The sequence below is a fragment of the Salvelinus namaycush genome, unplaced genomic scaffold, assembly GCF_016432855.1.
Source record: "Salvelinus namaycush isolate Seneca unplaced genomic scaffold, SaNama_1.0 Scaffold468, whole genome shotgun sequence".
Classification (NCBI taxonomy): Eukaryota; Metazoa; Chordata; class Actinopteri; order Salmoniformes; family Salmonidae; genus Salvelinus; species Salvelinus namaycush.
Window position 1 is genome coordinate 252 of NW_024061162.1, and position 10,328 is coordinate 10,579.

General features: G+C 50.4%; 1 long non-coding RNA gene across 3 annotated transcripts; it reads left to right on the forward strand.

Annotated features, from left to right (window-relative positions):
* Positions 1 to 2,702: 2,702 nt before the first annotated feature.
* Positions 2,703 to 10,086, forward strand: LOC120041448. Of its 3 annotated transcripts, XR_005475894.1 has the most exons (4): positions 2,703 to 2,792; positions 5,455 to 5,556; positions 8,192 to 8,298; positions 8,684 to 10,086. It is a non-coding gene; the product is annotated as an uncharacterized LOC120041448 (long non-coding RNA). The 3 variants fall into 3 exon arrangements; XR_005475892.1 differs by lacking the exon at positions 5,455 to 5,556; XR_005475893.1 differs by lacking the exon at positions 2,703 to 2,792 and having other exon boundaries at positions 5,362 to 5,556.
* Positions 10,087 to 10,328: the final 242 nt, after the last annotated feature.

Sequence of the window (10,328 nt, forward strand, 5' to 3'; positions counted from 1 at the left end):
TCTAACAGCTTATATAGGACATGTCTGATGACAGCTTGATGTACATGCTCGATGAAGGGTTTGTGTAGACATGCTCTGACAGCTTGATGTAGGACATGGCTCTGAGCGGCTTGATGTAGAACATGGCTCTGAGCAGCTTGATGTAGGACATGGCTCTGAACAGCTTGATGTAGGACATGGCTCTGAGCAGCTTGATGTAGGACATGGCTCTGATGAACAGCTTGATGTAGGACATGGCTCTGAGCGGCTTGATGTAGGACATGGCTCTGATGAGCAGCTTGATGTGGCATGGCTCTGATGAACAGCTTGATGTAGGACATGGCTCTGAGTGGCTTGATGTAGGACATGATGCTCTGAGAGCAGCTGATGTAGGACATGGCTCTGAACAGCTTGATGTGGACATGGCTCTGATGAGCAGCTTGATGTAGGACATGGCTCTGATGAGCAGCTTGATGTAGGACATGGCTCTGAGCAGCTTGATGTAGGACATGGCTCTGAACAGCTTGATGTAGGACATGGCTCTGAACGGCTTGATGTAGGACATGGCTCTGAACGGCTTGATGTAGGACATGGTTCTGATGAGCAGCTTGATGAAGGACATGGCTCTGATGAGCAGCTTGATGTAGGACATGGCTCTGATGAGCAGCTTGATGTAGGACATGGCTCTGAACAGCTTGATGTAGGACATGGCTCTGAACGGCTTGATGTAGGACATGGTTCTGATGAGCAGCTTGATGTAGGACATGGCTCTGAACAGCTTGATGTAGGACATGGCTCTGATGAGCAGCTTGATGTAGGACATGGCTCTGAGCGGCTTGATGTAGGACATGGCTCTGATGAACGGCTTGATGTAGGACATGACTCTGAACAGCTTGATGTAGGACATGGCTCTGATGAGCAGCTTGATGTAGGACATGGCTCTGATGAGCAGCTTGATGTAGGACATGGCTCTGAACAGCTTGATGTAGGACATGGCTCTGATGAGCAGCTGGATGTAGGACATGGCTCTGATGAGCAGCTTGATGTAGGACATGGCTCTGAGCAGCTTGATGTAGGACATGGCTCTGAACGGCTTGATGTAGGACATGGCTCTGAACAGCTTGATGTAGGACATGGCTCTGATGAGCAGCTTGATGTAGGACATGGCTCTGATGAGCAGCTTGATGTAGGACATGGCTCTGAGCAGCTTGATGTAGGACATGGCTCTGATGAACAGCTTGATGTAGGACATGGCTCTGAACAGCTTGATGTAGGACATGGCTCTGATGAGCAGCTTGATGTAGGACATGGCTCTGATGAACAGCTTGATGTAGGACATGGCTCTGAGCAGCTTGATGGACGGTCTCTGAACAGCTTGATGTAGGACATGGCTCTGAACGGCTTGATGTAGGACATGGTTCTGATGAGCAGCTTGATGTAGGACATGGCTCTGATGAACAGCTTGATGTAGGACATGGCTCTGAGCAGCTTGATGTAGGACATGGTTCTGATGAGCAGCTTGATGTAGGACATGGCTCTGATGAGCAGCTTGATGTAGGACATGGCTCTGAGCGGCTTGATGTAGGACATGGCTCTGATGAGCAGCTTGATGTAGGACATGGCTCTGATGAGCAGCTTGATGTAGGACATGGCTCTGAACAGCTTGATGTAGGACATGGTTCTGATGAGCAGCTTGATGTAGGACATGGCTCTGATGAACGGCTTGATGTAGGACATGGCTCTGAACAGCTTGATGTAGGACATGGCTCTGAGCGGCTTGATGTAGAACATGGCTCTGAGCAGCTTGAATGTAGGACATGGTCTTGACACAGCTGATGTAGACATGGCTCTGATGAGCAGCTTGATGTAGGACATGGCTCTGATGAACAGCTTGATGTAGGACATGGCTCTGAGCGGCTTGATGTAGGACATGGCTCTGATGAGCAGCTTGATGTAGGACATGGCTCTGATGAACAGCTTGATGTAGGACATGGCTCTGAGTGGCTTGATGTAGGACATGGTTCTGATGAGCAGCTTGATGTAGGACATGGCTCTGATGAGCAGCTTGATGTAGGACATGGCTCTGAGCGGCTTGATGTAGGACATGGCTCTGATGAGCAGCTTGATGTAGGACATGGCTCTGATGAGCAGCTTGATGTAGGACATGGCTCTGAATAGCTTGATGTAGGACATGACTCTGAGCGGCTTGATGTAGGACATGGTTCTGATGAGCAGCTTGATGTAGCACATGGCTCTGATGAACGGCTTGATGTAGGACATGGCTCTGAACAGCTTGATGTAGGACATGGCTCTGAGCGGCTTGATGTAGGACATGGCTCTGAGCAGCTTGATGTAGGACATGGCTCTGAACAGCTTGATGTAGGACATGGCTCTGATGAGCAGCTTGATGTAGGACATGGCTCTGATGAACGGCTTGATGTAGGACATGACTCTGAACAGCTTGATGTAGGACATGGCTCTGATGAGCAGCTTGATGTAGGACATGGCTCTGATGAACGGCTTGATGTAGGACATGGCTCTGAACAGCTTGATGTAGGACATGGCTCTGATGAGCAGCTTGATGTAGGACATGGCTCTGATGAGCAGCTTGATGTAGGACATGGCTTTCAGAAAAATAACATGTTCTGTTAACTTTTAACCTGTGACTCCTCCTCAGCCCACTTCTATTGGCCCTTTAGTTAATGATGACCTTTAACCTCTGTCCTCAGCCCACTCCTATTGGTCCAGTCCCCAGTGATCCCCTCCTACAGTCCAGCAGCAGAGACAAGGCAGCGCCACAGACCAAAAACCAGGTAGGACACACACTGAACACACACTGAACAAACACACACTGAACACACACACACACACACACAAACTGAACACACACATTTCACAAATGTCATTCAGCATTAGCATAATTTTACATTTACAATATTCCAAGTTGGCAGCTTCTTACTAACTATCTGTAGCCTGGTCCCAGATCTGTAGCCTGGTCCCAGATCTGTAGCCTGGTCCCAGATCTGTAGCCTGGTCCCAGATCTGTTGGTGCTTTTGCCTACTCCTACTCTGATTGTCAAGCCAAACAGTTTGTCACAACAGTTCCATAAGGAGTTGGCAAGAGAGCTGAAACAGACTGGTATCCAGGCTATATTAAAGAAACTAGGAACAGACTGGTATCCAGGCTAAACTAACTGTTTAACTGGCCTTACTCACCAAACCACAGATTGCCACTGACAATGCCACCAGACCCACCAACCGAAGCCAGTCTCATAACAGCAGCACCAGACACACCAACCGAAGCCAGTCTCATAACAGCAGCTTGTTCAGTCTCAGCTCACACCAGTGGCTTCTACAGCCGCTTGTGTTTCTTCATGTCACACGAGTAGTCTTCTGTCACGCACTCCTCCTCACGTGCACTCTTTTCTTCCCACGTCACCGCACCGCCCCTCAGGTCTGTCTGTCCGTCCTCCGGTAGAGCAGTGTCTAAGTAGCTGCCTAACTGCTGACCGGGAGAGAGACGTCTTTAAACGCTGTTTTTTTGTTTCTTTCTTTCCTCCTTCACCATCTCCTCCCTCACCATCTCCTCCTTCACCATCTCCTCCTTCACCATCTCCTCCTTCACCATCTCCTCCTTCACCATCTCCTCCTTCACCATCTCCTCCCTCACCATCTCCTCCTTCACCATCTCCTCCTTCACCATCTCCTCCTTCACCATCTCCTCCTTCACCATCTCCTCCCTCACCATCTCCTCCTTCACCATCTCCTCCCTCACCATTTCCTCCCTCACCATTTCCTCCCTCACCATTTCCTCCCTCTACTTCCTCCCTCACCATCTCCTCCTTCACCATCTCCTCCTTCACCATCTCCTCCTTCACCATCTCCTCCTTCACCATTTCCTCCCTCACCATTTCCTCCTTCACCATTTCCTCCTTCACCATCTCCTCCCTCACCATCTCCTCCTTCACCATCTCCTCCTTCACCATCTCCTCCTTCACCATCTCCTCCCTCACCATCTCCTCCCTCACCATCTCCTCCCTCACCATCTCCTCCCTCACCATCTCCTCCCTCACCATCTCCTCCTTCACCATCTCCTCCTTCACCATCTCCTCCTTCACCATTTCCTCCTTCACCATCTCCTCCTTCACCATCTCCTCCCTCACCATCTCCTCCTTCACCATCTCCTCCTTCACCATTTCCTCCCTCTACTTCCTCCCTCACCATCTCCTCCTTCACCATCTCCTCCCTCTACTTCCTCCTTCACCATCTCCTCCCTCTACTTCCTCCTTCACCATCTCCTCCTTCACCAACTCCTCCCTCTACTTCCTCCCTCTACTTCCTCCCTCAACATCTCCTCCCTCACCATCTCCTCCTTCACCATCTCCTCCCTCTACTTCCTCCCTCACCATTTCCTCCCTCTACTTCCTCCCTCACCATCTCCTCCCTCTACTTCCTCCTTCACCATCTCCTCCCTCACCATCTCCTCCTTCACCATCTCCTCCCTCACCATTTCCTCCCTCTACTTCCTCCCTCACCATCTCCTCCCTCACCATCTCCTCCTTCACCATCTCCTCCCTCACCATTTCCTCCCTCTACTTCCTCCCTCACCATTTCCTCCCTCTACTTCCTCCCTCACCATCTCCTCCCTCTACTTCCTCCTTCACCATCTCCTCCCTCACCATTTCCTCCCTCTACTTCCTCCCTCACCATCTCCTCCCTCTACTTCCTCCTTCACCATCTCCTCCCTCACCATCTCCTCCTTCACCATCTCCTCCTTCACCATTTCCTCCCTCTACTTCCTCCCTCACCATCTCCTCCTTCACCATCTCCTCCCTCTACTTCCTCCTTCACCATCTCCTCCTTCACCAACTCCTCCCTCTACTTCCTCCCTCAACATCTCCTCCCTCAACATCTCCTCCCTCACCATCTCCTCCTTCACCATCTCCTCCCTCTACTTCCTCCCTCACCATTTCCTCCCTCTACTTCCTCCCTCACCATCTCCTCCCTCTACTTCCTCCTTCACCATCTCCTCCCTCACCATCTCCTCCTTCACCATCTCCTCCCTCACCATTTCCTCCCTCTACTTCCTCCCTCACCATCTCCTCCCTCTACTTCCTCCTTCACCATCTCCTCCCTCACCATCTCCTCCTTCACCATCTCCTCCCTCACCATTTCCTCCCTCTACTTCCTCCCTCACCATTTCCTCCCTCTACTTCCTCCCTCACCATCTCCTCCCTCTACTTCCTCCTTCACCATCTCCTCCCTCTACTTCCTCCTTCACCATCTCCTCCCTCACCATTCCTCCCTCTACTTCCTCCCTCACCATTCCTCCCTCTACTTCCTCCCTCACAATCTCCTCCCTCTACTTCCTCGCTCACCATCTCCTCCTTCACCATCTCCTCCCTCTACTTCCTCCCTCACCATCTCCTCCTTCACCATCTCCTCCCTCTACTTCCTCCTTTGCTGTCGCGCCAGTCGCCAGAACCCAAAGGAAGTGATTCCCAGCCCACTCCAGTGACCAATAGGGAGCTGCTGGGGTCCCATCTAACAGCTGATAGGCTGGGGGGCTCTGTCCAGGTACTGGGCTGTGGGCGTCGCCCCGTAATGTTCAACACTCTGCCTCTTGTCTCTTGTTTTCTTTCTTTCTCTCCTAGCTCTCTTTCTGCAGCACTAGTCTCTGCTCACGCTTTTCTTTCTCCAACACATTCTCCTTACCCTCTTTTCCCCACACATGCTGCACACTACATACTAGGCTTATATCCTACTGAGGCAGAGGGACTAACTATCCTACTGAGGCAGAGGGACTAACTATCCTACTGAGGCAGAGGGACTAACTATCCTACTGAGGCAGAGGGACTAACTATCCTACTGAGGCAGAGGGACTAACTATCCTACTGAGGCAGAGGGACTAACTATCCTACTGAGGCAGAGGGACTAACTATCCTACTGAGGCAGAGGGACTAACTATCCTACTGAGGCAGAGGGACTAACTATCCTACTGAGGCAGAGGGACTAACTATCCTACTGAGGCAGAGGGACTAACTATCCTACTGAGGCAGAGGGACTAACTATCCTACTGAGGCAGAGGGACTAACTATCCTACTGAGGCAGAGGGACTAACTATCCTACTGAGGCAGAGGGACTAACTATCCTACTGAGGCAGAGGGACTAACTATCCTACTGAGGCAGAGGGACTAACTATCCTACTGAGGCAGAGGGACTAACTATCCTACTGAGGCAGAGGGACTAACTATCCTACTGAGGCAGAGGGACTAACTATCCTACTGAGGCAGAGGGACTAACTATCCTACTGAGGCAGAGGGACTAACTATCCTACTGAGGCAGAGGGACTAACTATCCTACTGAGGCAGAGGGACTAACTATCCTACTGAGGCAGAGGGACTAACTGTCCTACTGAGGCAGAGGGACTAACTGTCCTACTGAGGCAGAGGGACTAACTGTCCTACTGAGGCAGAGGGACTAACTGTCCTACTGAGGCAGAGGGACTAACTGTCCTACTGAGGCAGAGGGACTAACTATCCTACCGAGGCAGAGGGACTAACTGTATCCTACCGGGGCCGAGGGACTAACTGTATCCTACCGGGGCCGAGGGACTAACTGTATCCTACCGGGGCCGAGGGACTAACTGTATCCTACCGGGGCCGAGGGACTAACTGTATCCTACCGGGGCCGAGGGACTAACTGTATCCTACCGGGGCCGAGGGACTAACCGTATCCTACCGGGGCCGAGGGACTAACCGTATCCTACCGGGGCCGAGGGACTAACCGTATCCTACCGGGGCCGAGGGTCTAACCGTATCCTACCGGGGCCGAGGGACTAACCGTATCCTACCGGGGCCGAGGGACTAACCGTATCCTACCGGGGCCGAGGGACTAACCGTATCCTACCGGGGCCGAGGGACTAACCGTATCCTACCGGGGCCGAGGGACTAACCGTATCCTACCGGGGCCGAGGGACTAACCGTATCCTACCGGGGCCGAGGGACTAACCGTATCCTACCGGGGCCGAGGGACTAACTGTGGGAGAGACAGTGACTAAAGGAAAAACTTGTGCTATTAGAATGTTCATCATCTAGAAATGACGTCACCTTGTTGTGGGTCCCAAGTCTTAAAAAGATGGATTTACTCAATATAATACCATCTAGTGTGGGTAGTGTTCAGTGTCATTGGTTTGCATCCCAAATGCCCTATGTAGTGCACTACTTTTGACCAGAGCCACATGGGCCCTGGTCAACAGTAGTGCGCTATATAGGGCATATATGGGACCATATCAGAATGGGCCATTGTTGGCTGGAGCATTAAATCACTGTAAGAGGGATCAAGTAGCCAGCTGAACATGCAGTCTGATCACATCATTTCTATAACAGGGACAGTGTGAAACTTCAAATGTTTCTGGAGTCACACAACCATCTTGAGGAAACCAGTTTTCGTCTCATAACATTACAGCATTAGGCAACATTACAAATGATTATGACCGAGCTTGTGAGGTGAGAGTGAGACTTCTGAGTGTATTGTGTTGAAGATATGATTGTCTGTCGTGTAGAATAGGGAATCGTGTCGGCTCTATTCATTACATTTCTATCATGTAGAATAGGGAATCGTGTCGGCTCTATTCATTACATTTCTATCATGTAGAATAGGGAATCGTGTCGGCTCTATTCATTACATTTCTGTCATGTAGAATAGGGAATCGTGTCGGCTCTGTTCATTACATTTCTATCATGTAGAATAGGGAATCGTGTCGGCTCTATTCATTACATTTCTATCATGTAGAATAGGGAATCGTGTCGGCTCTATTCATTACATTTCTATCATGTAGAATAGGGAATCGTGTCGGCTCTATTCATTACATTTCTGTCATGTAGAATAGGGAATCGTGTCGGCTCTATTCATTACATTTCTATCATGTAGAATAGGGAATCGTGTCGGCTCTATTCATTACATTTCTATCATGTAGAATAGGGAATCGTGTCGGCTCTATTCATTACATTTCTATCATGTAGAATAGGGAATCGTGTCGGCTCTATTCATTACATTTCTATCATGTAGAATAGGGAATCGTGTCGGCGCTATTCATTACATTTCTATCTACAACATTCAGAAGTCTCATAATAATACCTTAGATATTTTGTACCACAGTAAGCCGTCATTATCTGGTGGTCTATGATACTCCCATGATGCTTCCCTGCAGGTGTTGAGTTCAACCAATGGGGAGCTGAATACAGACGACCCGACTGCGGGCCACTCCAATGCACCCATCACTGCCCCGGCCGAGGTGGAGGTGGCCGACGACACCAAGTGAGATGGACGGTTTAGTGAGGGGTCGGTTTAGAATTGGGGGTGAGGGGTCGGTTTAGAATTGGGGGTGAGGGGTCGGTTTAGAATTGGGGGTGAGGGGTCGGTTTAGAATTGGGGGTGAGGGGTCAGTTTAGAATTGGGAGTGAGGGGTCAGTTTAGAATTGGGAGTGAGGGGTCGGTTTAGAATTGGGGGTGAGGGGTCGGTTTAGAATTGGGGGTGAGGGGTCGGTTTAGAATTGGGGGTGAGGGGTCGGTTTAGAATTGGGGGTGAGGGGTCGGTTTAGAATTGGGGGTGAGGGGTCGGTTTAGAATTGGGGGTGAGTCTTTATTTAGTTTGTTCAATGTTATAATCTCATCCTATTGTTGTTCCTTTGTTCTGTTTCAGGTGCTGCTGTTTCTTTAAGAGGAGGAAGAGGAAAGGCCTCCAGAGACACTAGTGAGGAAGAGGAAAGGCCTCCAGAGACACTAGTGAGGAAGAGGAAAGGCCTCCAGAGACACTAGTGAGGAAAAGGAAAGGCCTCCAGAGACACTAGTGAAGAAGAGGAAAGGCCTCCAGAGACACTAGTGAAGAAGAGGAAAGGCCTCCAGAGACACTAGTGAAGAAGAGGGAAGGCCTCCAGAGACACTAGTGAAGAAGAGGGAAGGCCTCCAGAGACACTAGTGAAGAAGAGGGAAGGCCTCCAGAGACACTAGTGAAGAAGAGGAAAGGCCTCCAGAGACACTAGTGAAGAAGAGGAAAGGCCTCCAGAGACACTAGTGAAGAAGAGGAAAGGCCTCCAGAGACACTAGTGAAGAAGAGGAAAGGCCTCCAGAGACACTAGTGAGGAAGAGGAAAGGCCTCCAGAGACACTAGTGAAGAAGAGGAAAGGCCTCCAGAGACACTAGTGAAGAAGAGGAAAGGCCTCCAGAGACACTAGTGAAGAAGAGGAAAGGCCTGGGAGACACTAGTGAAGAAGAGGAAAGGCCTCCAGAGACACTAGTGAAGAAGAGGAAAGGCCTCCAGAGACACTAGTGAAGAAGAGGAAAGGCCTCCAGAGACACTAGTGAAGAAGAGGAAAGGCCTGGGAGACACTAGTGAAGAAGAGGAAAGGCCTCCAGAGACACTAGTGAGGAAGAGGAAAGGCCTCCAGAGACACTAGTGAGGAAAAGGAAAGGCCTCCAGAGACACTAGTGAAGAAGAGGAAAGGCCTCCAGAGACACTAGTGAGGAAGAGGAAAGGCCTCCAGAGACACTAGTGAGGAAAAGGAAAGGCCTCCAGAGACACTAGTGAAGAAGAGGAAAGGCCTCCAGAGACACTAGTGAAGAAGAGGAAAGGCCTCCAGAGACACTAGTGAAGAAGAGGGAAGGCCTCCAGAGACACTAGTGAAGAAGAGGAAAGGCCTCCAGAGACACTAGTGAAGAAGAGGAAAGGCCTCCAGAGACACTAGTGAGGAAGAGGAAAGGCCTCCAGAGACACTAGTGAAGAAGAGGAAAGGCCTCCAGAGACACTAGTGAAGAAGAGGAAAGGCCTCCAGAGACACTAGTGAAGAAGAGGAAAGGCCTCCAGAGACACTAGTGAAGAAGAGGAAAGGCCTCCAGAGACACTAGTGAAGAAGAGGAAAGGCCTCCAGAGACACTAGTGAAGAAGAGGAAAGGCCTCCAGAGACACTAGTGAAGAAGAGGAAAGGCCTGGGAGACACTAGTGAAGAAGAGGAAAGGCCTCCAGAGACACTAGTGAAGAAGAGGAAAGGCCTCCAGAGACACTAGTGAAGAAGAGGAAAGGCCTCCAGAGACACTAGTGAGGAAGAGGAGGAGGAGTTGTTGGCAACCAGACTGACAGAGGGAAGGAAGCAGTACTGAAACTAAGCTGAGCCCAGTACTCTACACCCTCCTCTCTCTCTGTCTGTCTCACTCTGCGTGTGTTCAGTTAGAGCGCCCCCTGTCGACCCTCCTGCAGTACTACAACAGACTGTGATGACCTGCCGCTACAGACAGACAGGACCCAATGGGACAGAACCATGACTGTCTCTGTGGTTGGACCTGTTTTATAT